At 43.7% G+C, this 25,237-nt stretch overlaps 1 long non-coding RNA gene across 1 annotated transcript; it reads right to left on the bottom strand.

Moving 5' to 3' along the window:
• Positions 1 to 1,555: 1,555 nt before the first annotated feature.
• On the bottom strand, positions 1,556 to 16,983 carry LOC140698909 (uncharacterized). The gene is made up of 3 exons (XR_012076916.1): positions 16,845 to 16,983; positions 6,315 to 6,465; positions 1,556 to 1,628 (listed from the first exon to the last, which is right to left on the bottom strand). It is a non-coding gene; the product is annotated as an uncharacterized lncRNA (long non-coding RNA).
• Between the last annotated feature and the right edge of the window lie 8,254 nt (positions 16,984 to 25,237).

Raw genomic sequence — 25,237 nt, 5'->3', positions numbered from 1 at the left:
TCTCAGTCAGGGAGGAAAACCACCACGGAGAAGTGTGAATAAGCAGGTAACTTAGGATTATTTCCTTCATTCCATGAAAAATCACACCAAGAGATTAGAGTAGAACTATAAATATTAAAAGAAAAAATCATGCATGCTTGAAAAAAAATCTACAATATGTACTTTCTAAAGAATAGTTTCAAATCAGCAAGGCCCAAAAACACAATCCTTGGGTATTTACAGAAGTGAGAATCCCATCTCCAAACCACAAGGCATCCTTTCGGAGCACTGAGAGTCTACACGGGGCGGTCATAAAGTCGTCACCGCAAAAGCTATGCGATCCTGCACTTACGAGGAACGAGCAGCTCTGCTCGGGCTGCCAACGCGTGTCATTTACACCCCTCAGCACCTCTACGGGGGGGGGGACGCCTAGCAAGCCCCGTCTCTGCAGGACAGAAAGCAAGTCCGGGAGAGGCTAAGCTGACCTACCAGTTCTCCATCTCACAGGACTGGTCACTCCAGAGCAGGACTCGAACTCGGACCCACGTTTATAGCCACAGTACTACAGTGCTTTGTGTGCTTTTTGGGTGTATAATACATTTGTTTCTGGCATGAAAGGATATTTAATAGATATTCGGTTGTCTTGTCTATCTCATTAGCTCACAATCAATCTTTATACTGTTGAATTGTACTCTTTTCCCCTGGAGAAAGGAACGGAAAGAACGGGGGTCAGAATGAGTTGGGGCTCTATTATTTATCTGGTACCTCATCTCATCCAAGTCCTCATCCAGGGAGAAGGAGCAAATGTTCTCTTCACCTTTTAAAGAGAGGGCTCCACTGATGGTGACTTACTCAACTCCAAAACCAAGGCTGGGGGAAGGGCACATGCAGCAACCAGAGCAGTATCACCTGTAGGAAGGCGAAAACAGCTCACCGGAGGGCTCAGGGGGTCAGCCTGATTTAATTTCAATCGAGATAAGATTACCACACTCTAAAAATACTAGCATGCAATGGATTTGCTCTTTCTTGACATCTAGCAAGTTTCCACAGCCCACATGTAACATCGTGAACCAGTGAAAGGAAGAGTCTACAGACAGGGAAAATCAATGCCACAGGCAGGCTGAAGCCCAGGTTGGAGTTTAAGAAGAGAAAGGGCATAGTTAAGAAGAGGGGAAAGGCTTGGAAAAAAAATCTTTACTAAGACTCTTAAGCACCATCCAACAATCATATAATCATTAATTCAAGAGAGAGTTACTGACGTCCTATTTTGTGCAAGATTGTACAGAGGCTGAAGCAAGAGCTCAGAGACGATGGTGGCAGCAAGGGGCGGGGCTCAAATACACTTCTGATCCCAGTGCCTTACACACTTGTCCTCAGTATAAAGGCAAAAAAAAAAAAAAAAGTAAAATAATACTCTGTAAATTCAAAGCATTGTTGAAAATATTTAAAGTAGACCTGAATACCTGGACAGACACACCACAGATATTCCTGGGGCAGAAGACAATGTTCTTGGGATGGTAGTGCTCCCCAGAGTGATCCGTGCATTCAACGTGGTCTCGATCACAATCCGAGCGGGCTCCTCTGCAGAAACTGACTAGCTGTTGCTACAAATCACATGGGAATTCGAGGGTCTGAGTAACCGAAGCGATCTTGAAAAAGTAGAACAACGTGAGAGGGCTTGTAATTCTCAATTTCAAAACTTACACCTGTATCTCCAGGTGAGGAGATTACAGGCCATTTTTAACTTATTTACTGTGTTTATCCTTATTTTGTAAATTCTCTACAATGAATATAACTGTTACAATAAGAAATAAAACAGTAATGTATCTTTTAAAACATGAACACCGATTCATTCATTGGCAAATAAATTAACTATAAAGAGGTAAACAAATATCTAGTGAAAAAGGACTACTTAAAAAGAAGAGTGCATATACATTTTTCATAAATTGAAAACTGGAAAGCACAAACGCAGCAAGTTTCTAGGGAGCCTGTTGCAACACATTAATAGTTACTTTCAAAAATTCTAATTGAAAAATTAAAACCCAAGAAAGGGAAAATCGTGATTGACAGCCAACTTCAAACACATGGAGAGCAAAGGCCTAGAAATCCCTGTCCCTGTAGCTCTGCTACTACCACAGTAGGAGAGGAAATTCCTCACTGAGGGGCAGTGGGATTCCATGCATATGACAGGATACAGAGTACAAACTGCACTAGATACGGGGGTGATATTCTTAGAAGAATTCTAAAGTTACAACATTGCTGAAAAACTATAAAAACACTGAAAGACAGTTTAAAACACACACCCATATATATTATATATAAATGTATGAGGTCTGCCCATATTGCATAGAAATACAAAGTTACATTTGTTCATTTATGGGCACTGATTACTTTATTCCAGTTAGAATATTTCAACTAAAACAAATAATCAATAATACACCCCTCTTGTCAAATCTAGTTGGTAAGTTAGTCTGCTATGTAACCATAATGTGTCTAAGATAGATCTAAAATTAGTGAAATAGATCTTTGTATGGTTTCTCGAACTCTTCTCAAAATTCCAACCTTAGTTTTAAAATAGATCTGAGCAGTATTTTTATATTATCTTATCCCTTGTGAAATGAACAACACAGTCTGTTGTCAAAATTCTGTCCTTACAATGATTCACGAGCACCGTATCCTCACAAAACTGCTGGACAACAAGGCGCTATCCAGACACTTTGACCAAACAAATGAAACACAAGGAAGACAATGACCCTGTTCTACAGGGCTTATACTATATGTCAACACTGGAGCTTTTATTTGATTGGTTAGCAAAATAAAATCAATCAAGTACTTTCTTCTTTGAGCATTCTGTAAGTCATGACTGTTTTTAGTGTCATGAGCAGGAAAGACTTAAGCATGACTTGATTAGGTCAATTAGCAACAGCCATCACTGCAGAGTGAGTAATAAAAAAGTTAAATGATAGCAATGCTTCTGCCTACATGAGACCTAAAATAAACCTATACTGAGCTCTGCAAGGAAAATGAGAAGATGAGGTCCCCAATGAGAAAATAAATCTAACAAGAAATCAAAGAAGGAAAGATTTTCATTAACGATTCCAGGAAGGAGTAGAGCATGGTGATGAAGAGCACAGATGCTGGGGACAAACAAGAGGGCCTGAAATCCCACAGCACCGCTGGGTAGCTGTGACACTGATATTCAGTGAAATTTTCTGCATCTCAGTCTCCTCATCCATAGACTCAGGAGAACAGCAGCACCCATCTCCTAGAACAGTCCAAAGAATTCAGTTATTTTATATATAAAAGTTTAAATAAAATACCTCATATCTTAAATATGACCCCAAAAGGACAAGGAACAAAGAAAACAGATAAACTGGAGTTCATCAAAATTTAAAACTTTTCTTCAAAGATACCATCCGGAAAGTGAAAAACAACGCACAGGAGAAAATTTTTTCAAATCATTTATCTGATAAGGAATTTGTATTTCCAAGATAAAAAAAGCTCCAACAACTCAACAATAAGAAGGCAAATCAATTAAAAAATGAATAAAGGATCTGAAAAGGTATTTTTAAAGGAAAATGTAAAAATGGCCAATAAGCACAATGAAACGATGTTCAATATCATTAGCTGTAAAGGAAACCAAGTCAAAACCACTAGGAGAAACCGCTTCACACTCACTACAATAGGTTATAATCAGAAAAAGAGTAACAAGCACTAACGAGGACACAGAGGAAGCGGAGCACGCAGCCCTTGCTGGTGAGGTTGTAACACAGCGTGGCCACTTTGGAAAACAGCCTGGCAGGTCCTCAGAGAGTTGAACATTTGGTTTCTGAATGACCCAGCAATTCTGCTTCCTGGGGACACACGTAAGAGAAATGAAAGCAAATTTCCACATAAAAACTCCTAAAGGAATATTTATGGCACGATTATTCATTACAGCCAAAAAGCAGAAACGACCCAAATGTCTATCACGTGATGAATGGGTAAACAGAGGGGCCAAGCCATACAGTGGAATGTTATTCAGCAATAGCAAAGCAAGGAGTATTGAGACAGGCCACAAAGTGGACAAACGTGGAGAAACATTGAAAACGTTACTCAGTGTGAAAGAATTCAGTCACAATAGACGGTTCCATTTACATGAAGTGACTCAATATACATGAAATGTCCAGGACAGGCAAATGCACAGATAGAGAAGAGTGACTGCCTGGTGCTGGGGGAGGATAGGGAAGATGGGAATGACTGCTTATGGGTAAGGGGCTTCCTATTGGGGGGTTGAAAATGTTCTAAGATTGACTGGAATGCACAATTCTCGGCATAGAGTGAAAACAGCAGTACATTTTAATCGGTGAGTTGTATTAATAACGTTAAGAACAAAAGCACCTCGGGCCAGTACCTTCTCATAGTAAATGCAAATTGCTAACTTTTATTACAGGAAGAAACTGCCCTCAGCATGAAAGCAGGAGATCAGCAAATGTGAGTTAACCGAAATTGGACAAGAGCATTTCACGTGAAACAGTTGCTGAGTGTACACGAAATATTCAGAAATGACAAGGGAAATCAGTTTGACATCACGAAGAAGAATTCTGCTTCAAATCCAGATCAAGGATTCGGCAAGCCCAGCTGCTAGAAATGACCAGAGAAGAAACCTGGGTCTTAAAACAAGCACCAGAGCCAACAAGGAAATGGTGGTGAGGAAAGCAGGCAGCAGAAAATCTGGAAGAGTTTGCTACAAATGATTTCTCCACTGAAAATTCAAAAATAAAATGAAAGTGATGCAATGCTGTGCTGGCTTCACGTGAATGGGCTTCCTCTGGTGCTCGAAAGTTCTGTAACCCCGAATGAGAGACTCAGGAGAATCAGCATGGCTCCTGGGAGTCCCCAAGTAACTGCCCACCAGCACGCTGACCACCATCACATCTGCCAGGGTGGAACTGCAGAGAAGAGACCAACTTCTGAAAGGCATAGGAAATGTTGACAAGAGAATAAAAGGCTGCGTTCAGTCCTGGGACAGAGGCCCTGTGAGCAGAGGCTAGAAGGCTGCAGGTGAACTGGAGTGGCCCTGGGGCAGGAGGGGACCACGGGGGAGCAGATCTCAATTTTCTTCTCTCTCTCCCTCGGGTAGGAGAGATAAAGCCTGCATCCTTCTCACTTGGAACTGTGGGTTCTGGCTGGCAGAAGTCTTACAGACACGGAATGAATTACTCAAGAAAATGTGGAAAAAGTTAACAGATCGAGAGGGAGTAGGGAGCCAACTCCATGAGCCTCTCAAATGCTCCCATATTTATTGTGTATAATCAAAGGAAAAAGTCATTAACAGTTGTGTGATAGTAAGCAGGAACTTGGGGAAAAACAGGATGAGACAGAGATTGTAGAATGCAAACTGAGTACAAAGGCTTAGTGTATCTTTAGGGACGTCATGGGTTGAGGGGAACAAGATACATTCTTCAGTCATGTTCATTACACAGCAGACCACCAGACCAGCCAGGTCCTTGTTTTGGGGATAATAGACTATCTAACGGCACACAAGCCCAGCGGTTATAGCTGAGGTCCTGGGTCCTTGCTTTGCAATGAGCAGAGTGCTATCTAAAACCTCAACTATGCAAGCAAATCATTGTCTCTGCTTTTTACGGCAAGGAGACAGGAGTGAGGATGCACAGGCCCCTGCTTGCAAAGCAGTTACTAAGCACAGTTTTTCTTCTTAAAGTTGACGGGGGCTGGGGTCTGTTATAATTTGTTAACCCAATCATGGGCTCCCACATGGAACCATTATGGAGAACACCCTGGGATGACAAATCCTGGCTCTGGCACTTTTCTTGCCAGCTTCAGCCACTCTAGCAGGATCTAGACACCTCCCTGAATAACGATCCCACAGAACCAGTCACACTTTTAACTCCTGGTGCTTGGAACTTAATTTTAGCTCTACACAACTTAACGTAGTAAAGTTTCAGAAATAAAAGATATTATTATCTTTTTATATCTCATCATAGGACTGATTTTTTCTAATTGCTCTAAGCTGCTTCTATGTGGTAAAGCATCTAATTCTGCAGGTGTATTCAGAACTTTCTATTGGGCATAACTAGCCAGTTTGGGCTCGCTGAATTCTATTGGTCAAATACCGATACACCTAATTGATTTCATTGTTCATCGATTTCAGCCGGGAGGAGAGGGAGTGTCTTTTCATCAGCCCACCCTCAACTCTTTTCTCATCAGTAACTCAGGTCTCCTGAAAACAAAACAAAGCATTTGTTTCCCTTCTTCTACACTTTCCACAAGCCCAACAGGAAACAGCCTGAAGAAAGAATTCAACAAAAATGTTCAAATAAAAATCTACAAACCTGAAGCAGCTCCATCTCCGAATCATGATACACAATGACATGAGAGTAAGTGTGTCAGGCACAAAGCATGCGTGAGCCTGACCACCTCTTTTCTATTCTTCAAAGGAAGGAAGGTTTTCATATTTTTTATTATCACTCTTTGTCATCGTTTCTGATTAAGACAAAAAATAGTTTATGAAATAATAAAGCACTGCAATAACAGATTTTCGCCGTATTAATTACAGAAGACATTCAGAGGAGACAGGAAAATTCACCTGTGTAAAAAAAAAGCAAAATTTCTTCCCCTGTGAACACATATACAAAATGCAACAGAGAATTCAAATTCTTGAGATGAGCAAAAGCCAAAGAATCAAAGCAATGTCATTACTTTGAGTCAATTAAAAATTCACTGGACAAACATGCTCAACGCATTCAAAGAAGTTTAAAGGCACACTGCAAACCATTCACTTAATGATCTGCAGGCTAGAGGAAGCATTTCCCTCTTTAACAGACAACAGAAATCAATAGGGAGCCCCACCAAAGGACAAAAGACTAATCAGATTTTTAACAGTTCTGATAGAGCAACATGTTCTAAAGATCAAAATCCAGAAATTTTAAACATTCATTCACACCACAATGAAACAAGCACTTAAAAAAAAAAACCCCCCAAAACTAAGCACATAGATTATGTACATTGATCAATGAGAACTTCTTGTACCGCTGGAAGAAGGAACAGGCTATAGCCTTTTACTTGGAAAATAAAACTACTTTTAAGATAACTGCTAAACACATTTAATCATTCATGTTGCCTTGAAAAATCTGAGGTACTTGCATCTGATCAGAAAAGCAATCCTGAGTAATAGTATGTTACAATTCAGTGCCAGTTTGCTTTAGAAGATAAAAGAAAAGCTACTGTTTCTCATATCCTGCACAATGTGTGAAGTGCCTCCCTGCCTTTTTCCTCCCGTTTTCTAAGCTTATGCTCCCCAAACCTTCTGAAACATGTATGAGAACCTCGTATTCCCACCAATATGCCAAATGACAAAAGAATATCAGTTTATTTGTGTAAATATATGCCTACACCTTGAGCTGGAGGAGAAATGTATCAGAAGACTATATGGAACTTATTTCTACCTTCCTGAAGTCACACACACACATTCACTCAGACAATGACGCAGATAAACACTGTATTACTGGGCACTTCACAAGCTTAGGACTTCCAACTTCTAGAAGATAAATTTGTAGTTAGTTTAAAATACAAAACTGTCAGGTTTTGAAAGTCTTGGTCTTCTGGTAAACCATCCAACTATCAAAGAGACCCAATTAGCCTTCTCTGTAGAATGTAATTTCCCATGATGGCAAAACAGACCCTAAGAAGTACTGCATCAAAGATTCGTGTTTATCACTAGCTATGATCGTTTTTAAGCACATTAACACATTCAGAAAGATATGCCCCAACATTTATTCTTATTGAATTAGAATACGTGTTCAATTGTCTATACAGAGACTAGGTCCCATGATGGTGTTTAAGAGCTATTTTGTGTATTGAAATGTTTATTTTTAAGTGCAGACAATGAGGGTGTGTATTACTCAGTTGTAGAGCACCCGCTTAGCATGTACAATGTCCTGGCTTCAGTCCCCAGTACATACATAAAAATAAATAAAAATAAGTGCTTATTTATATATAAGAATAAAGTTATAAAAAATGCAGGTTAAAAACCACTGCAATCTAGGAGCCACAAGTATAATAAAATAAACAAGTGTTTCTGTCAAATACTGACTATATGCCGAACACAGGTACAACCACAAATCACACCTGACAACCATCACGTATGAGTCTCAGCAACCCTACAACGTAGATAGGGGTGAGAAACCCAGCTCTGTGGATGAGGAGACGGAGCTCGGAGGAGCCGGGGACGCTGACCGCCCTGCTCCCCGTGACACCACGTCAGCCCAGGGCAAGCGCTGACAGAGCTGCACTGAGGGGACACCCAGCTGCATGGAACCTTGGGGCACTAGGGAGTCCCAGAAAACACTCAAAACTGTTCAGTGAATAACCAGCTCAAATATATTACACTCTGCCACATCCTTTAAACAGGGAACATGACTGAGACCTTTATGATGCCTCCGTGTCCTTTCTGTCATCATCAATTATTTGCTCTCTCAGCGCGACCAGTGATGAACTAGACCCCAAATGAAGTGCACTCAGATGGCAGAGCTTTTAAAGCTGTTTTATGAAGCTTGTAAGACTCTGTCTATGCCTCACACAGGCGGGTCACCCATCACTTCTCACCAGTGTGGATGGACCACCTGAAATCACTCCTTTCTGCTTTTTATAATCCTTTCATCTAATCCAGACTTTTCAACAGCAAAGAGGTAGCTTAACCAAAGACAGTGGGCAGCTTTTCAACAAACGGCCTCGAAGAGTCCATTGGATGACCTGGAAGCCCTTTTCTTCTATTAAACCCACTTCCAGGTACTTCATCATTTTCTGATTTGTAGAGTTTGCCTCTGACTGTCTGGCCTACTCAGACAGCTCCCAGCCTCACGTGCAGGGCTGGGAGAGGACGCTGCTGTCGGGAGAAATCAGCGAGGAAGGGGGGCACTCTCCAGCCAGGTCTGCATGGGTAGAAGTGACACAACGTGCTCAGAAATTATACCATCAGCATCCCTGGGCTCCAATGGACTGGTCTCACATTAACCAAACTGATGCAAGAAAACCAGACGTTTAACTTATTAATGTAACAGGAGACATCAAACTATGAACCAAACTGAAATCTCGGAGTTCAACCATCAGTACATTTTCTCCTCAACAGCTCAATTACGGGCAGCTGGTCATATGGCAATCATGGAGAGAAGCAATGTAGGGAGGGCTTCTAGGTCAACTCAATGTTATACAAACAGACATGCTGCCTGGAAAACAACGTTAATCACGGTGCACTCTCCTGGACAGTGGCTGAGACACAACTGTGAGCACCTGTGTAACTCTACTTCCCCTGTCTTTTCTGGGGTAACTGATGTACAGAATTACAGAGACCCATGCATGCAGATACCTCTAAACACTCACAGCCCATCTCTGGGAGCCTGGAAACCAGACAGCTGGGGTTTAAATCCCAGCTCTGCCACTTACTAGCTCCGTGACCTTGGCCAACTTGCTTACCCTCTGTGTGCCTCAATTTCCACACTGTAAAACTGGGATAACAATCAAACCTTTTTTACTCGCTTGTTTTGAAGATTGAAGGATTCATTTCTATAAAATGCTCAGAAAAGAATGTAGCATATTTTTGGTGCTCAACAAATGTTAACTTAATATTAAAGTGATTTACAAGTCTCCTTCTAATCATCGTCAGTGTTTCCCGGCTCAACTAAGTCCCAAAGAAAACCCCTATTTCTCCTTTTATAAACTCTTGGGGAGCACCCTCCTGTTCCACCCCACCACCTGTTTCAACTGCGAGAGGGGATGCCTCCTCCCCACTCCTCTGGGCCACGGAGAGTGCTTCTCCCTTCACACCCTTGACCCCTGGCGCACCGCTAGCCCTTGTCACACTAACAGAGTGAGCTGTGAATCCGGGAGACAAGCAGGGCATGTGAAAACCTTCTTTCCTCTCCTTTGTTGGCCACCCTGGGGAAGTACCCGGGATGCTCAGCTCCATGGCAGGACAGCCCTGTGCATGATGGGGCAGATCCTGTCAAGGGAAGTCTCACTGTGGCCCAGAGCTACCTGGGACAGGTTGAGTCTCTAGTTCTGGGACACAGTACCATGACAGCCATTTTCCCACAGCCTTGAAGTTCATGGAGAACATGGCTTCCTCAGTAATAAAGGAGATGTTAATCGCCTGCCTGCTTTTCTGTGTCATTTGTCAGTTGGCTGCTGGAGAAAACATTTGTATAAGTATTGGGTCCCTTTAAGCCCCAACGTATACTACTTAACAAAAAATTCTGTGGCTTAACGTTGGTTCAGGGTGACTTTGTAATGGTCCTGACTCTGCTGATGCTAAATTATGAGTATAGGAACTATGGAACCTCTTCAAATCTCTTTCATCATTAAACCAGCTTTCTTATTTTGCTATTTCTTAGAAATTGCCAAAGACTATAAAATGATGGCTTCATACAAAACAGGAGCTAAAGTTTATGAGCCCTCTTGAGATACCCACTGTGCTAAACACTTTACATAATTTCTAATTCTCACAATTCTACAAAGCAGATATGAGCATCCCCATCACACGGACGAGGGAAAAACAGAATGAACTGACTCGGGTTCACGTGTCTCAGTGGCAGGGCGTGCATGCAAAGCTACACCCGTTCCTATATATACCAAATCACCTCCCACCAATTAACACACAGCTGCGGGGTCCATACTCAGGGAACTCAGTACACTTTTCAGCTTTAAGGTGCTCCAGAGGCCGCTTCTAGCTGTTTAATAAAATCCTGGCTCACTGGTTTCTAACACTGAAAGAAAAGTCCGATTTTGCCATTTTTTGCACAGCAAGTCTGAAATGTTCACAGTCAGATGACAGAATAAAAGTAAGATCTAAGTATAATAATTTTTCCAGGTAGACAGACACAATGGACATTGTGCTATCCTGAAGCATTAAGCAAAGTAATCAAAATAAAATAACGTTGTTTAAGCCTTCTTTTACAAACAGGAAAATTAAGACTCTAAGAATGTGCAACAGCGCCACATATGGCTAAAAAGATCTTCCAGGTTGCCTGGAAAGATGCAACACAAAAATTGCCTGTAGGATCAGAAACGAGAATCAGATAAACTCAAAATGGATTAAAGACTTCAACATAAGAGAAGATACAATAAACCTCGTAGAAGAAAACATAGGCAAAACATTATCTCACATACATTTCAAAAATCCTCTCGTAGGGCAGTCTACCCAAGCAATAGAAATAAAAGCAAGAATAAATAAATGGGACCTAATTAATTTTACAGGCTTTGCACAGCAAAGGAAACCTAAGTAAAACAAAATGACAAGCTACAGAATCGGAAAAAAATTTTGCAAAAGATGAAATTGACAAAGGCTTGATCTCCAGAATATACAAGCAGCTCATATGACTTAGTAAGAAAAAAACAACAACCCAATCCAAAAATGGGCAGAAGACCTAAACAAGCAATTCTCCAATGAAGACATATGAATGATCAATAAGCATAGGAAAAAAATGCTCATTATAAGTAATTATCAGAGAAATACAAATCAAAACTACAATGAAGTATCACCTCACACCTGTCAGAATGGGCATCATTCAAAAGTCCACAAATGGCAAATGCTGGAGAGGCTGTGGAGAAAAGGGTACCTCCTACACTGGGGTGGGAATGCAGTTTGGTGCAGCCACTGTGGAAAACAGTATTGAGACTCCTGAAAAGACTAGGAATAGACTTCCTATGACCCAGGAATCCCACTCCTGGGCATATAGCCAGAGGGAATCCTACTTCAAAATGACACCTGTACCCCAATATTCATAGCAGCACTATTTACAATAACCAAGACATGGAAACAGTCTAAATATCCATTGACAGATGACTGGATAAAGAAGAGGTGGTATATTTATACAATGGAATACTATTCAGCCATAAAAATGACAACATAACGCCATTTGCAGCAACATGGATGTCCCTGGAGTATGTCATTCTAAGTGAAGTAAGCCAGAAAAAGAAAAATATCATATGAGATCGCTCATATGTGGAATCTAAAAAAGAAAAGAAAGGGACAAATGAACATAAATACAAAACAGAAACAGTCATAGACATAGAATACAAACTTGTGGTTGCCATGGAGGAAGGGGGTGGGAAGGGACCGACAGGGAGTTTGAAATTTGTAGATACTGACAGGTATATATAGAATAGATAAACAAGATTATACTGTATAGCATAGGAAAATATATATACAAAATCTTGTGGTAGCTCACAGTGAAGAACAATGTGTCAACGAATATATGCTTGCTCATGTATAACTGAAAAATTGTGCTCTACACTGGAAATTGATACAACATTGTAAACTGACTATAATTCAATAAAATAAAATTTAAAAAAAGAAAGAAAGAAGAATTAGATAACTGAAAGCTTATCTAGCACATACTGAATTCTGCTTCGGGGAAGAGAGTGGTATTCAGCATTTAATCTGAAATTGATAATACTCCTGAATATAAACAAAAGACATAGGCATATGGAAACACATCTTAAAAGAGGAAAGAATCCAGTCCAGCCTCTTCATTTTACAGAAGGGGAGACTGAGACCTGGGATCTGTCCTCCTGGCCATCGGCAGCAAAGCTCTCCTAGTCCTCATGTCTTGCACTATGTCAAGTGCCAACAGAACTGTACTAGGCCTATATTCATAAAAGTCACTTCTGCATTTTTCGAACAGTAGGTAATATAAGTATCTTGCAAAATAGTCTTCCCAAAGAGTCAGGAAATCATATCATTTTGTTGAAATGCAAAAAGATTAATTTATGTATTAAAACAGCTTGAGCTTTATTCTCACCATTTAAAAAGTGACATGTCAAATCAATGTTGTGATATTTTAAAACCTATTAAGAGTACAGAAAAAAATCAAAATTTTCTTCAATCACAACAGAGATAAGCTCATTTCCTGAAAATATTTAATGTTGATTTTTCTTAATTAATGGTTGTGGTCATATTCCTACAAACTCAAAAGCTCTAGTGGTTGGTTACACAGCAATATGAATTCTGAGTTATAAAAATACACATTCTGTGTAAATAATCTTCAAGGTTGTCTGCTTAAGGCAATGTAACTAGTCCCTATCTTACAAGAATGACATTGATTTCATCAAAACTTCATACTGCACTAAAAGACAACTGAATCCTTATTACTGTAAATCATATTCATATATATCATATATATACATATCGAATATGTATCAGAAATAAGCCACCCTTTTTAGTATTCAGAGCTGATTCTCCTAAACTGTCATTGTAACAGCACATTTTTTTATTGAGCACCTCTTGGGTGCTTTGTATACAAGGCGTCTAACTCTCACAGTCAGACAAGGTAAACGATATTACTCAAATTTCACAAATGAGGAAATGTATTTAAGCCATGAAAACAACTTAGATTTTCATCAACAGGAAAGAAAAGAGTCAAGATTTTACTTTCAATATTCACTGATAATTTTTCCTTCCATACTAAAACTACATGAAACCAATTCAGACTTTGTAAATTTTTCTCTCAATAAGCACCACTAGAGAAAAACAATCAATGAGTCATTAGCAGTGGACTCATTGGACTTTCAAAGCTCACTTTTCTTTTGCATTATAATCATTTTTAATATTGTGTTTTTAGTGCTTGCAGAACTCTAGAATAAATAACACTAACTTTTTAAGTCATTAGCCAAGAATAAAACACCTGTGAAAATGTACAATTTTAATTTATGCCACTCTGTCTCACATTCTCACTGGTGTCTCTCCTTTGAAGGCCTCTTCAGGCTGAGATTACTAAAATCGGCCATTTCTGGACTCACAGGAATTTGGGAAACAACTCATCAGTAGGCTGATTAGAGGAGCAATTGAGAAGATATCCTGTGCACCCTGGGTTCCAGCCCTAAGCCTGCCACCGCCAACTGCGTGTGATTTGGGACAAGCTGCCCCATCTCTCAATCCCTCAGCTGCAGAAAAGGAGACACTGATACCTACCCTCAAACACCTGCTATGAAGTAAAACATGAGGAAAGCATTTTAGCCTTTGGTCGGTGCCCATTCAGGGCGAATTTGGTCATTATGATGATGAGGATGGCTGTTAACAAATTAAGCTAGACCAAATAGTAGAAATCACCATAAAGGAGAAGCATTTTAAGTCAATGAGCTTTTCCTTTTGGATGGATTGCAGAATGTTCTATTGATTTTTTTAATAAACCAAGTATTGCCCATTATTTATAGACTTCCAGGTTCATAAACAAGTCTCAAGAAACAGAATTAGAGGCCTCTAAACTCTGAATACTAAGAAAGTAAAGTTAAAAAAGTAGGGGGGAGATTATACCTCAGTTGGGAGAGCACGTGTTTAACATGCATGAGGTCCTCAGTTCAGTCCCCAGTAACTCCATTTAAAAACGTTTTTTGAAGAAATGGAGAATTAAAGCACAAAGATGGAAGACTACAGAATTCTTTTGCAGACTCAACTCAGATTTAAGTTGGGGAAAAAAGACACCCTTTTCTCAGAGGAAATCTTGAAAACTATGTAAACCGGATCTGAGATGTCTAGTCTTTTAACATTATTCATGAATTCATATTACCAGGTCTTAAAACTACCTGATAACCCACAGGGGTGATACTGACCATAATCACAGCTGCCAACATGGATCGAGCTCTGGCTGGGACTGATCTGTTCTGACATCTCTGCCGCTGAGGCCTCACGAGGCTGAGATCATTAAATCCAGTCATTCATGAGCATCTTGTGTAAGTCCTCCATTTGTGCTTCTCACTCTCCCCTCACCAGCCCCTCTGAGAGAAGCTCTGTTATCATCTTCCCTACCCACAGATAAGGCCATTGATGCACAGAGACTAAACCCTCTTCAGGTCACATCGGCATTAAAGGACGTCTGTATTTCTGCTGTTTTGCTTTTGACAAAGGAATCTGAGATATCAATTCAAGAGAGACTTGAATAATCAAGTCTGTCTGGTCTTCACCTCAGAGAGCAGATAGTATAAATTCCTGATGTAGGATGAGGCTGCCGCCACAAACTGACTCAGCTTGAAATTAATATCCAAGATGAAGCAGCGGATACACATAAATATTCACGATTGTCAACTCCGCTCACGGGTCAGGGCCCTTCACTGCCTGAACCGGTGTGAAATCCCCACCCGTGTCTGGGAGGGAAGCGCGGCTCTTCCGGGTCTCACCCAGGCTTCACGGGCTGTTTCCTCCCACAGACTGTCCTCAACGATTAAAAAGCTCTCAAGATTTTTACACCGTGCAAAACTGAAAGACATTTCTGCAGATGGAGCACTTTCTCAGGCTTAATCCTTTTTTGCCTACACTTAGTAAGGGGGAAAAAGAAACATGACTCTGCAAAGTCCCTGAGTCTCACCACTCACACAAGTAGAACGGCCTCAGCACAAGATGACCCTTCACATTGCAGGGTGAGAACAAAATAAAGCCGCCCCAACAACAGGCACTCCCAGAGACTGCGCCCAGCAGTCTTCTGCACACTCACGGTTGTGCAGCCCTCACCACCATCTATTTCCAGAATGCTCCATCATCCCAAAAGAAACCCCCTGTCCACTAGCTGTCACTCCCCATCCCCCCTCCACCCAGCCCCTTGCAACCATCACCTGCTCTCTGCCTCTGCAAATGCCTATTCTGGGCATTTCAGATCACTGAAGTCAACAATATGTGGCCGTTTGTGTCTGGTTCCTTTCACTTAACGTGCTGTTATCAAGGCTCGTTCATGTTGAAGTGGTATCTGCATCTTTTTCTTTTTTCTTTTTTTTGAAAATGTTAAGGTTTATCAGAAGGTGGTAAGTACTATCAAAAAGAGTAGAGTGGAGCATAATGGGTGGAGATTCAAAAGGAAAAGGGCAGGTTGAGCAGTCAGGGTGGATTTCCAAGAGCAGGTGGCCATTTTCATCTTCCTCTTTCTTTTTCTTTTTCATTTTTTCATTCTTATATCTGAATAATATTCCACTGCATGGAGATACTACATTCTGTTCATCAATTTAGCAGCTATCTATGGATGAGGTCTGGAACAATATGTGTCAGAGGTGACTAACAGGAATGGCATTTAAGCAAAGGGCAAGATGTGCTTTTAAAAAAGGCCATCAAACAGAGGAAATGTTACGGAAACAACAGGCCAGCCAAGAAACAAGCACCACTTGGAGGGTTGGAGTACTCAGATTTATTACGCCGGCGGGCTCAGAGGGGCTTCTGCTCCGAAGCTCTGAGCACCTCCAAGACCTGCACATGAGGTTTTATAGGCTTAATTACAAGTATGGGGCTATTAGCCAATAAGGCTCAAACAACAAAAAGCAAGGAATCAGTACACTGAAGCTTATCAATTTGGAACAGATCACGTTACTGACACTTGCTGAGCTTGGATTTACGAGTTAGCTTGTTAGCCCAGTAAACTGACACTAAACTTCAGATTTACGAGTTAGCCCGGCAGAACTTATGTCAGTAAACCGACACTTATCACACTTAGATTTGTGACTGAGCTCGTTAGCCCAATAGACTGACACTAAACTTCAGATTTATGAGTTAGCCCAGCAGAACTCAGATCAGTAATCCGACATTTATTATACTTAGATTTGTGACTTAGCTTGTTAGCCCAGCTGGGCTTTTCCTTTATAGCACAAGGAAATTCAGCACGTTTCTGAGAAAGTGCATGCTTGCTTAAGAAGGACTGCTTTGCAGGGCTGTGAGGGAGTGTGACAGGATACACAGTGAGGGAGTCACCTGAGAAGTTTCCCCACTGCAGGCAGCTCAGAGAATTCTCCTCCCTCATCCTGTATTTTAGAGCCATTTTTCTAGGTTTCCTCTTATTTCAAGTAACAGCACTTTAACTACACATCTTGTCATCTGCATCAGATCACCTTACCTCCAAGCCACAGAAAGTCATTCACTGTCTGGAACAGCTCCAGGACAAATGGTGATGGACCAGGGATTCCTGCAGCATCCCGGCCAGTTGATGTCCAGAAAGTAAAATGCACAGAAATGTCTCACTGCTGGTGCACGACATCTGCCCCAAATTTGCCCCGAAAGCATGCTGGCAAAGCACTACTCAAACCTCTCACTGCAAAAAAAGAAAAAAAAAGCAAAGAAGGCAAATTTAGGCTATGCCATTGAAAACCAGCAACAATCACTGCCAGTATCTGAGCTGGAATGGTCCTGACTTCGAAAAACACTGCATAGTTTCTTTTCAAACATGAAAGGCATATATGTATTTCACATACATAATATTACTGTAGGAGTTGTCTTTCCAAAATTTCCAGTCACAACATTAGCACAAGAATGTTTATGTTTCAGCTTTAAAAAAAAATCAAGTATGTTCCAATTTCTTAATTTTGAGCCTTTTGTTATTTTATAAAGAGAGCTATGCTGCATATTATAAAACAACTGTTTGGATTCTGCAAACAAGACCTTTATGACCTCACTATTTCAGAGCAAGCTTTAGTGATGCTTTGAGAGGTGGGGCCTGGGGCACTCACTAATAGCTCTTTAAATACTGACAAGAATGTGCTATTAAGTAATGCAAAGGCTCTAACCCCACATCAACTCAGAAATCAAAGAAATTACACCAAAGCCTTACTTTATCATTTTTAAATATTCCTATTCTTTTGAATATTAAATTTCTTTAAAGATAAGATTTTGTTTTTGAGAAAAACAGTAGCTGTACTCAATTTTCTCTCACCAAGAAGGCAAATTTATCACGAATAAAAACCCGTATGGAAATGCAAAAGACCAGGCATTTCTAATTAAGTGAACGTGCAGATCTCAACACACACATAATTCCTACAAGATCTCACTCAAATGAGCTCAACGAACTCCTGTGCTACCCTGGAACTTAGCTCTTTTGTTCCAAATGTTGGCTGAGCAAAGATCATCACAGAAGGCAGGGAAGGAGAGAAGAGGAAAGTCCACCTGGCGGCTTCCATCTGTTTTCTTCCAGCCACAAGGCGCCTCTAGGGCGGCACCGCTAACAAGCCTTCCCCATAAGAAGATACTGCATCTGTACTGCCCCTTCCGTCCCGGCAGCCCCGATGCCCCTCTCCCACTGGTCATCTCCCAGCCTGTGAATTGTATTCTAATGACCCTCTCACTTGGTGGAACCCTCCCTTTGTTCCCAAATGCACACACACAAACACAGCTAGAGCAGCCTTCCCAAAACACAAATTTGATTACATCACCCCTGCTTCAAACCCTTCAGGGCTAGCCCCACCCCTGCCCCTAATCGCCCAGCCTCACTGCAGTACCCAGCTCCCCAGTGACCTCGGGGGTCCCCTGACCACCTGCTACTTCCCACTCGCATCCAGACTCATTTTCACTATATCTAAAGGAAGCCTTCCCTGCCTCCAACCCCCGCACTTTTAGTTAGGTGCCCCTGCTGTGTTCCTAGAACATTCTACGCTGAGTCAACTTCTGAAACTGCTAAGCTCGCAAGAGGCAAGTATGGTTTGCTTACTACTGTGGGTCCATCCCTCTCCCCTACACAATCAGAAGTGTGCATGTTATGAATAAATGAATGAAGGGGTGGGTCACAAATGGACAGTGCTGCTATTGCCCGTCCCGACAACATCTTCCTGTAGAACATCAGAAGCAAAACCAGGAGTACCTGTCACTTCCTCCTGACACCCTAGCTGCGTCCGGTGTCAGTTCTAGTAAAACCCAACCTCTTCCAAAGCCCTCCACCCCAGGCCCTCTCCAGTGTCCTCCCCAGCAGGGCACCCTCCACCCTGGACCGCATAGGGCACTCTCCCCGGGTCCCCACCCCACAAGCCTCCAGGCCTCTGCCCGGGCTACACCTGCCACCTGAGCCACATTCTTGACTCCTTCTCCTGGCTGACTCTGTCCTCACAACTGAATGTAGAGCCCATTTCTTCCAGGAAGTCCTCTCTGATAATGTCCTTTAGGTCTTGGATGGGCTCCCTCTACAGCAGCACTGCATGGTGACCAACTGGGTGTTTGCCCCCTCCGTTGAGACCACGACCACGTGGGAAGGAGTGAGAGATAACAAGAGGGGTGGGAGAAGCAAAAAGCAAAAATCACAGCCCAAGTCGCAAATTCAAGGATACTTTCTCAGAAAAAAGAATAAACTATTTCACACGTGTGCAATTTGGCTATTATTTTTGTGGCTTGTGGACAGCAAGAACTTGGTGTTCTAGTCCAAAACCCCGGTTACATGCAAAGAAATGTATATATTCATATCCAAAAGAAACCAGAGCTGCTCAACAACAGTTTGCTGTTAGAATTGAAAGGAATTTTGATAAAGGCAATCTCTCTCTCTCTCTTCTTTGTTTTCTAGCATCATATAATTTTAGAAGTATTTGCGTGACTAAGAGATGGCTACAGTCCGTGATTCTGCACTGGAGTTTTTGAGGCTGAGGAAGCCCAGATTACATTCATTGTGTAAATACAATCACACCAACACACTGATAGGCACCCTGGCGGTGGAGCTGATGTTCGAAAGCAGGCAAACTTATGCTGTAAGAGAACTCTAAATACAAAGTAACAAATGCAATGTTCTGTACTCAATTTCATTCGCTATATTGGTCACTAACTGATAGTATATCTTGTCTAGTGAAACCCAAAAATAAATTGTCAACATCGATTTTCTCCATCTGACCGTTTTATGCTAACTTTGGATATCAAACCCTCACTCCATACGGAAAGCTCAGGCCTACGCTGCAGCACAGTTACATCCCGTGGAAGAAAGCCGATAAAGGGAGAACTGGAGAGTTTCCCTTCAGAAGCTGCTAAGTCTGGCTTTGCACCTGCATGTCATTTGCAACCACGTCATCGTCAAAGGAGTAAGACCTTACCTCTGTGGGGCGTAAAGCACTGCGGTGCTTCCGAACCATCAAAGAACACTGAGCTTTGTGAAACAGTCCTGAGGCACCTAAATCGCACTTTTTCTGAAAGGCTCCAAAACTGACCCACTTCACCATTCCAGGCACAACAGGGAGGTACCGGAATTAGGAGAGAAAACATGCCCTTGAAGTCTGACAAGGCCAAGCTTGAATCCTGCTACAGCATTTACTAGACACTAAACGGACCAATTCCTTAACCCCTCTGAGAAGGCTTCCCAATCCGCAAAAGGGGGCTGCCACCGCCCACCTGGGAGGCATGGATGTGAATGCAACACGCAAGTAGGGCGGCCGACTGGTACCTGACACGGGGCCTGGCAAGTTTCCCTCCGCTGCCCTTCTCCCCCTTTAAACTTGCACTGTTCCCCCTAGTAAGGGTCAAGCCCCCGGACCAGACTGCCTGATTCTTCTGTGTATCCACGGATACATGATTTACCCTTAGGAGGCCAGAATAACAACTGCCTCCTTACCGGTCACTATCAATATTCTTAAGAGTCTAGGTTTTTTTTTAACTCTACTTTGCAGGGAGACTATTCCAGAACTGTCCAAGCACCATTCTCCAGGTTGTCTCCTCTCCCAGCGCCCATCCCTTCTCACCTCAGATACTCTGTATGATTGCCCTCTGTTCATGGGAAAGCGAGTCCGGTAGGGTAGGGACTCCCTAGGCCTCCCTCCCTCCCTCACATGTGAGTGTGACTACCTTCTCCCCACTCCCCACTCCAACTCTACCTTCTGAGAAGTTTCCCCTCCCGGATCCTACAGCCTGTGCATCGTCCCAAGACACGCACACGTGGCCACAACCCTTTTTTCAGATTTCTTCCTGGGTGGCCCAGCCCAGACCCCGGCCCCTTGAGGATAAATGCCATTGCTCTGGAATTCGCAAAAGCTGCTGATTGACACACCAAAGCTGCATGGTCTGGGCTTTCCTCCAACCCAGGCACAGCCCTGCCCCCACTCAGCCTCAGTCTGCAGCTTTCAAGATGAGCTCATCCACCTGCTCGGCCGTGAACACCAGCTAAGAAGGACGACTCCCAACATGTATCTGTAGTCCGGCTCCTTCACCTGAGCCCCAGGTTCATAGATGCGAGTGCCTCTTTGAAGTCCTAATTTGGATGAAATATGACATCTTAAAAATGCCTCATGTCCGCCATTTACTCTGGAATTCGATTCCTGGAAGTTACCTCGCAGGCTCCCCATTTTCGTAACAGCACCAGCACCCACCTAGGTGTTTGAGATCACGTTCAATTTCCCCTGTTCCCTCCCCCCGGCCCTGCCCTGGAATCAGTCTTGTCATTTCCGTCGCTAAGCCAGTCTCAAGTGTGGTTCTGCAGGGACCACGGCCGGAACCCCACAAGCTCACAGCAAGGTGCAGTGAGTCACAGTCCTCCAAAGGGAGCTCCCCGGAGGGGGAGGCATCTCCTGGCAAGTGTCACCTCAGAAGGCACTGGATTCTCACAAAGGAGGCCCAGGAGAAGGGACTCAAGATTCTCCCGTGGTCTGAACTTTGAAGGGTCCGAGGTTTGGGGGAGTTCCTAACTAGCAGACACACTTGCCAGTGAGCAGATGATGATGGAGGAACCCAGGCAATGCTGTTCTCACTCTGACCCCTGGGCTCTCGGGAGCCATGGGAAAGGCCTGTGTCCAGGGCACAGCCCGGCCATCACTGATCCCAGCCTGCATTTGCCAACCTGAAAGGCCTGGACTCCTTCTACTTGCGACACTTACTTCTGTTCTGTTCCCCCCGAGAATGTGCTGGACTCTTTCAGAAAGTCTGGCCTGTCTCAGGAGAGACCAAGTCAGTGAAGGATGAAGTGTCCACATTTGGACCAGAGCATGAAAGGAGAAACAAGGTCTCATGGCCAGCATGACGGTTGTGGCCAAACCCTTCCCCGGGTGAGATAAACCAGGGTGTGTGTGAAAATGCAAGGTCCTAGGTCGGTCAAGGCATCTCCCTTCACGGCTGACTGGGGTGTTGGAGACTCACTACCGCAAACTAACGACACGGCCGTCAGTGGTGGACGTCAGCTGCAACAGACACAGAGTCAGCTACTTAATGCCAACATGGGTTAAAAGTAAAGGCTATTGCAGGGAGGCCTGCACAGCTGCTTAAGCAAACCACAGACCCGGCTCTGAATGCCCACTGGCTGAAGCAGCGAGGAAGCTGCGGTCCCCGTTAGCGGTCCCAGTGTCCACCAGATCCAAGTGAGCCAACTACTCAGCAGAAGGCCACATTGTCCTGATACTGAGAGAAACCAGCGTCGTAAAGGGAACAAAAGAGTGACATGGACTTTAGACCCAGTTCTGCCCCTTTATGAAGGCAAAGTAAAGTAAATGGCATTGGGAAGGCAAAGGCAAAAGAAAACTGCTTCCTCCAACAGCGCCCCTTGTGGGCTGCTCACCACCCCAGCCTTCCACGTCCTCCCCAGTGACCGCCGGCCAGGAAGCGCCATCAGGCTCGTTACACAGCGACGGCCAGGAACCGCGTGCGAGTAAAAGCCAGAATCAAGCAAGGTACTGCAGACTTTGTCTTTCCAAGTGAATATACCCATGAAAAACATCCCTCAGAAGCCACCTAAATCAATTCGCATCTCACTTCCTCAAAACAAACAAGCAAAATTAATAATGGCTCATTTGTGACCAATATAAGGAGGACCAAACAGGCTCCTCCAAGCAAGGATTTTAACAGGTATCAAACACCAGTGCGTGATGTGTTAACAAAGCAAAAATCCCAAAACATTAGAAAATAATAAGATGACTAGGATAATAAATGGATCGAGGCAGTTGTTAAGTTTTTGCTTTTTAAAGCAATGGAGGCAGCACGAAGTGAAATGTAGGTATTTCCAATGCAGGGTGTGCACAACCCACCTTTTCAGACCCACCAACATGCTCACAGGGTGGTACGAGAGAAAAAGGAAAAGAGAAACAAGCAAAAGTTAGAAATATACAACAACCAAAATAACTTTGACAGCATGAATATAAGAATTTACGTGAGTTTTATGAGGCCAGAGACGTGGGGACAGTGTGACCCACCCTCACCTCCTGCTCCGGGGAAGCCAGGGGCCTGAGGGGAGTGACACTGCAGTGGGGACCCCAATGTCGTCAGCGCCGCAAACCAAAACTCCACCTACATGCGCCTAGACAGCTTTTGATCTACTAAACTTGGTCGCATTTCAGGCTGGACAGTTTTACTCACTCCCACCAAGAGTAGCAGGAGAGAATTAGGCTCTGCTCCTGCACCAAAGCATTGTTTTAAAAGTTGGGTGACTATGGAATAAAAGCAACAATGGAGTAAAATGATGGGAGGAGAACGTGTTTGACCAGAGCTCACTGGCTGCGTTACATCACTGACGTTCAGATGCTGGCTGACTGCTTCTGGTACCAGAATAGACAGATCCAACAGGAGGGAGGTTTAATGTGCTGCTGTATTTTGATGCCCAGAGCTGTGCCTGGTAGACGAGGTTCTGGGTAAACAATGGTGACAGTGTCAATCACTATGCACTAAGCACACTATCCTGAAGCTAGCTCCTCCGCCAAATCCCGAGGACAGACTTTAAAAAGCAAAAATAAGCTGGCAATCTCCGGTGGGTCTGCAGACTCATAACCAAGCAGTTGCTGAGTAAATATGTCACCAGTGCCTCCTATGACAAAAGAGGAGGCCAGGGGGCTGGAGCAGGGCTCCAGGCTTCCACCGCTCACCCACCAGTCTGTCCAAGGGGAGAAGGTGGTCCCTGCTGATGCTGCAGCGCTGTGCGCACGTGTAGCCCCACCTTAGTGCGTCACCGATGTACCTCTCTCACCTAACGCCTGGGGGCTCAGCAGGAGGTGACAGGTGAAGTGAACAGAGCCAGCCTGGTAGTGGCCTGGTGCTGGCATCTGTGCCCTCAGCAGTGCCCAGGACCCTAAACGTGACACCTCATCTCCAAGGAGCAGAAGGGGGCTTAGGTGTGTAGATCACAGAGCCCTGCGAGGACAAGTACACATCATGGCCACAACATGTCTCGCCATTTCCTTAAGCCACAGAGGCATGTCCGGGGAGGAACTGAAAATTCATCCAGAGCCCGCCAGGCACCACACACAGGTGGGACTCGTGTCCCCTGTGCCTTTCACTCACAGGTCTGGCCGGGACATTCTTTTTGTCAGTTCTCCGGTGTCTTCTCTAACTTACCAAAACCCAGAAAGTATGGTCTGACCTATGATAAGTCCAAGAATTACGGAGCCTCGTCTCAATAGCGGGCCCAGTAGCATGTGCCAGGACCACCAACCGTCACCTATGAGACCGCCTTGCGTGCTTTCCAGCGCAGGGAGTTCAGACTCAGTGCCCGAGGCCCGAGGCCGGGGGACACAGCTTCCCTCGCTCTCCGCATCAAAGGGGGACCACCTCTCAGCAAAGGCATCTCTCCCTCTTCTGCCCGAGGGACGGCACGATGGCCACACAGGGAAGCAGAGCAGAGGGTGGCGGAGGGGGGCAGATGGCCCAGAAGAGCTCGTCTGCAATTCCGGGGCAAAGTGGGGTCACTGACCTAATCACAGGGACAAAGTGAGGATGAACCTTTCCATACTCTGTCCCATACTCCGTGACAAGCCTTCCCCTGCGTAAGGAGCTTCTTCGGAAATCCCTGGCGGTGTTTCTGTTGTCCGAAGCTGGCATGGTGGCTGTCGGGCAGGAAGAACAGCCTGGGAGGCAGGAGACACGGGCTCCAGCCCCAGCTCAGCTAGTGCCTCGATCTGCTGCGTCTCGGGATTCAGCCCCTCACCTATACATCAGATGGACAAGACTGTCCCAGGACAACGGGAATGCAATGAGAGTCACACAAAGAAAGTTTTCCAGTTGCCACATTTAAAAAAGTAGAAAAACAAATTCTTTAAAGTGATTCTAAGGACAGATCTAATTTAATGTAATATGTATCATACTATCATTTTGACATGTAGTAAATATAGAAATTATCAAGATAGTTTACATTCTTTTTTCTAGACAAGTCTCAGTGTCTGATGTCCATTTGAACTTCTACACATCTCAGTCTAGACCAGCCTCCTCCCCAGCACTCCCAGCCTCTTTGGCTGTGGCTACCCTATTGGACAGCAACGCTAGGGGTCCCACCAGGGGTCTTGGTTGGAAAGGGGGAGTAAGTATCCAAACTAACCCTAAATGGATCTCTCTGAACTAAAGATGAATTCATTTTTAAAACTTTGAAAACCGTCAGGCTGCATCTCCCTCCCCCCTTGGCTGCAAGACAGCTCCCCTTCTTGCTGATCCCTTTCTGGATGTAGGAAAGCAAACCAGGCACACAGCCAGGGCGGCCAGGACTCCATGTAGGCTTACCTGCTGTCTGTGTCCAGTCCCACCAAGTCCCTCTTCTCAAATGGGATGTAGAGGAGGGGGATCTTGTCCCTAAAATTGTTGGTGGCC

Source organism: Vicugna pacos, chromosome 10 (genome assembly GCF_048564905.1).
Source record: "Vicugna pacos chromosome 10, VicPac4, whole genome shotgun sequence".
NCBI lineage: Eukaryota > Metazoa > Chordata > Mammalia > Artiodactyla > Camelidae > Vicugna > Vicugna pacos.
This window is presented reverse-complemented; position numbering and strand designations above follow the sequence as displayed.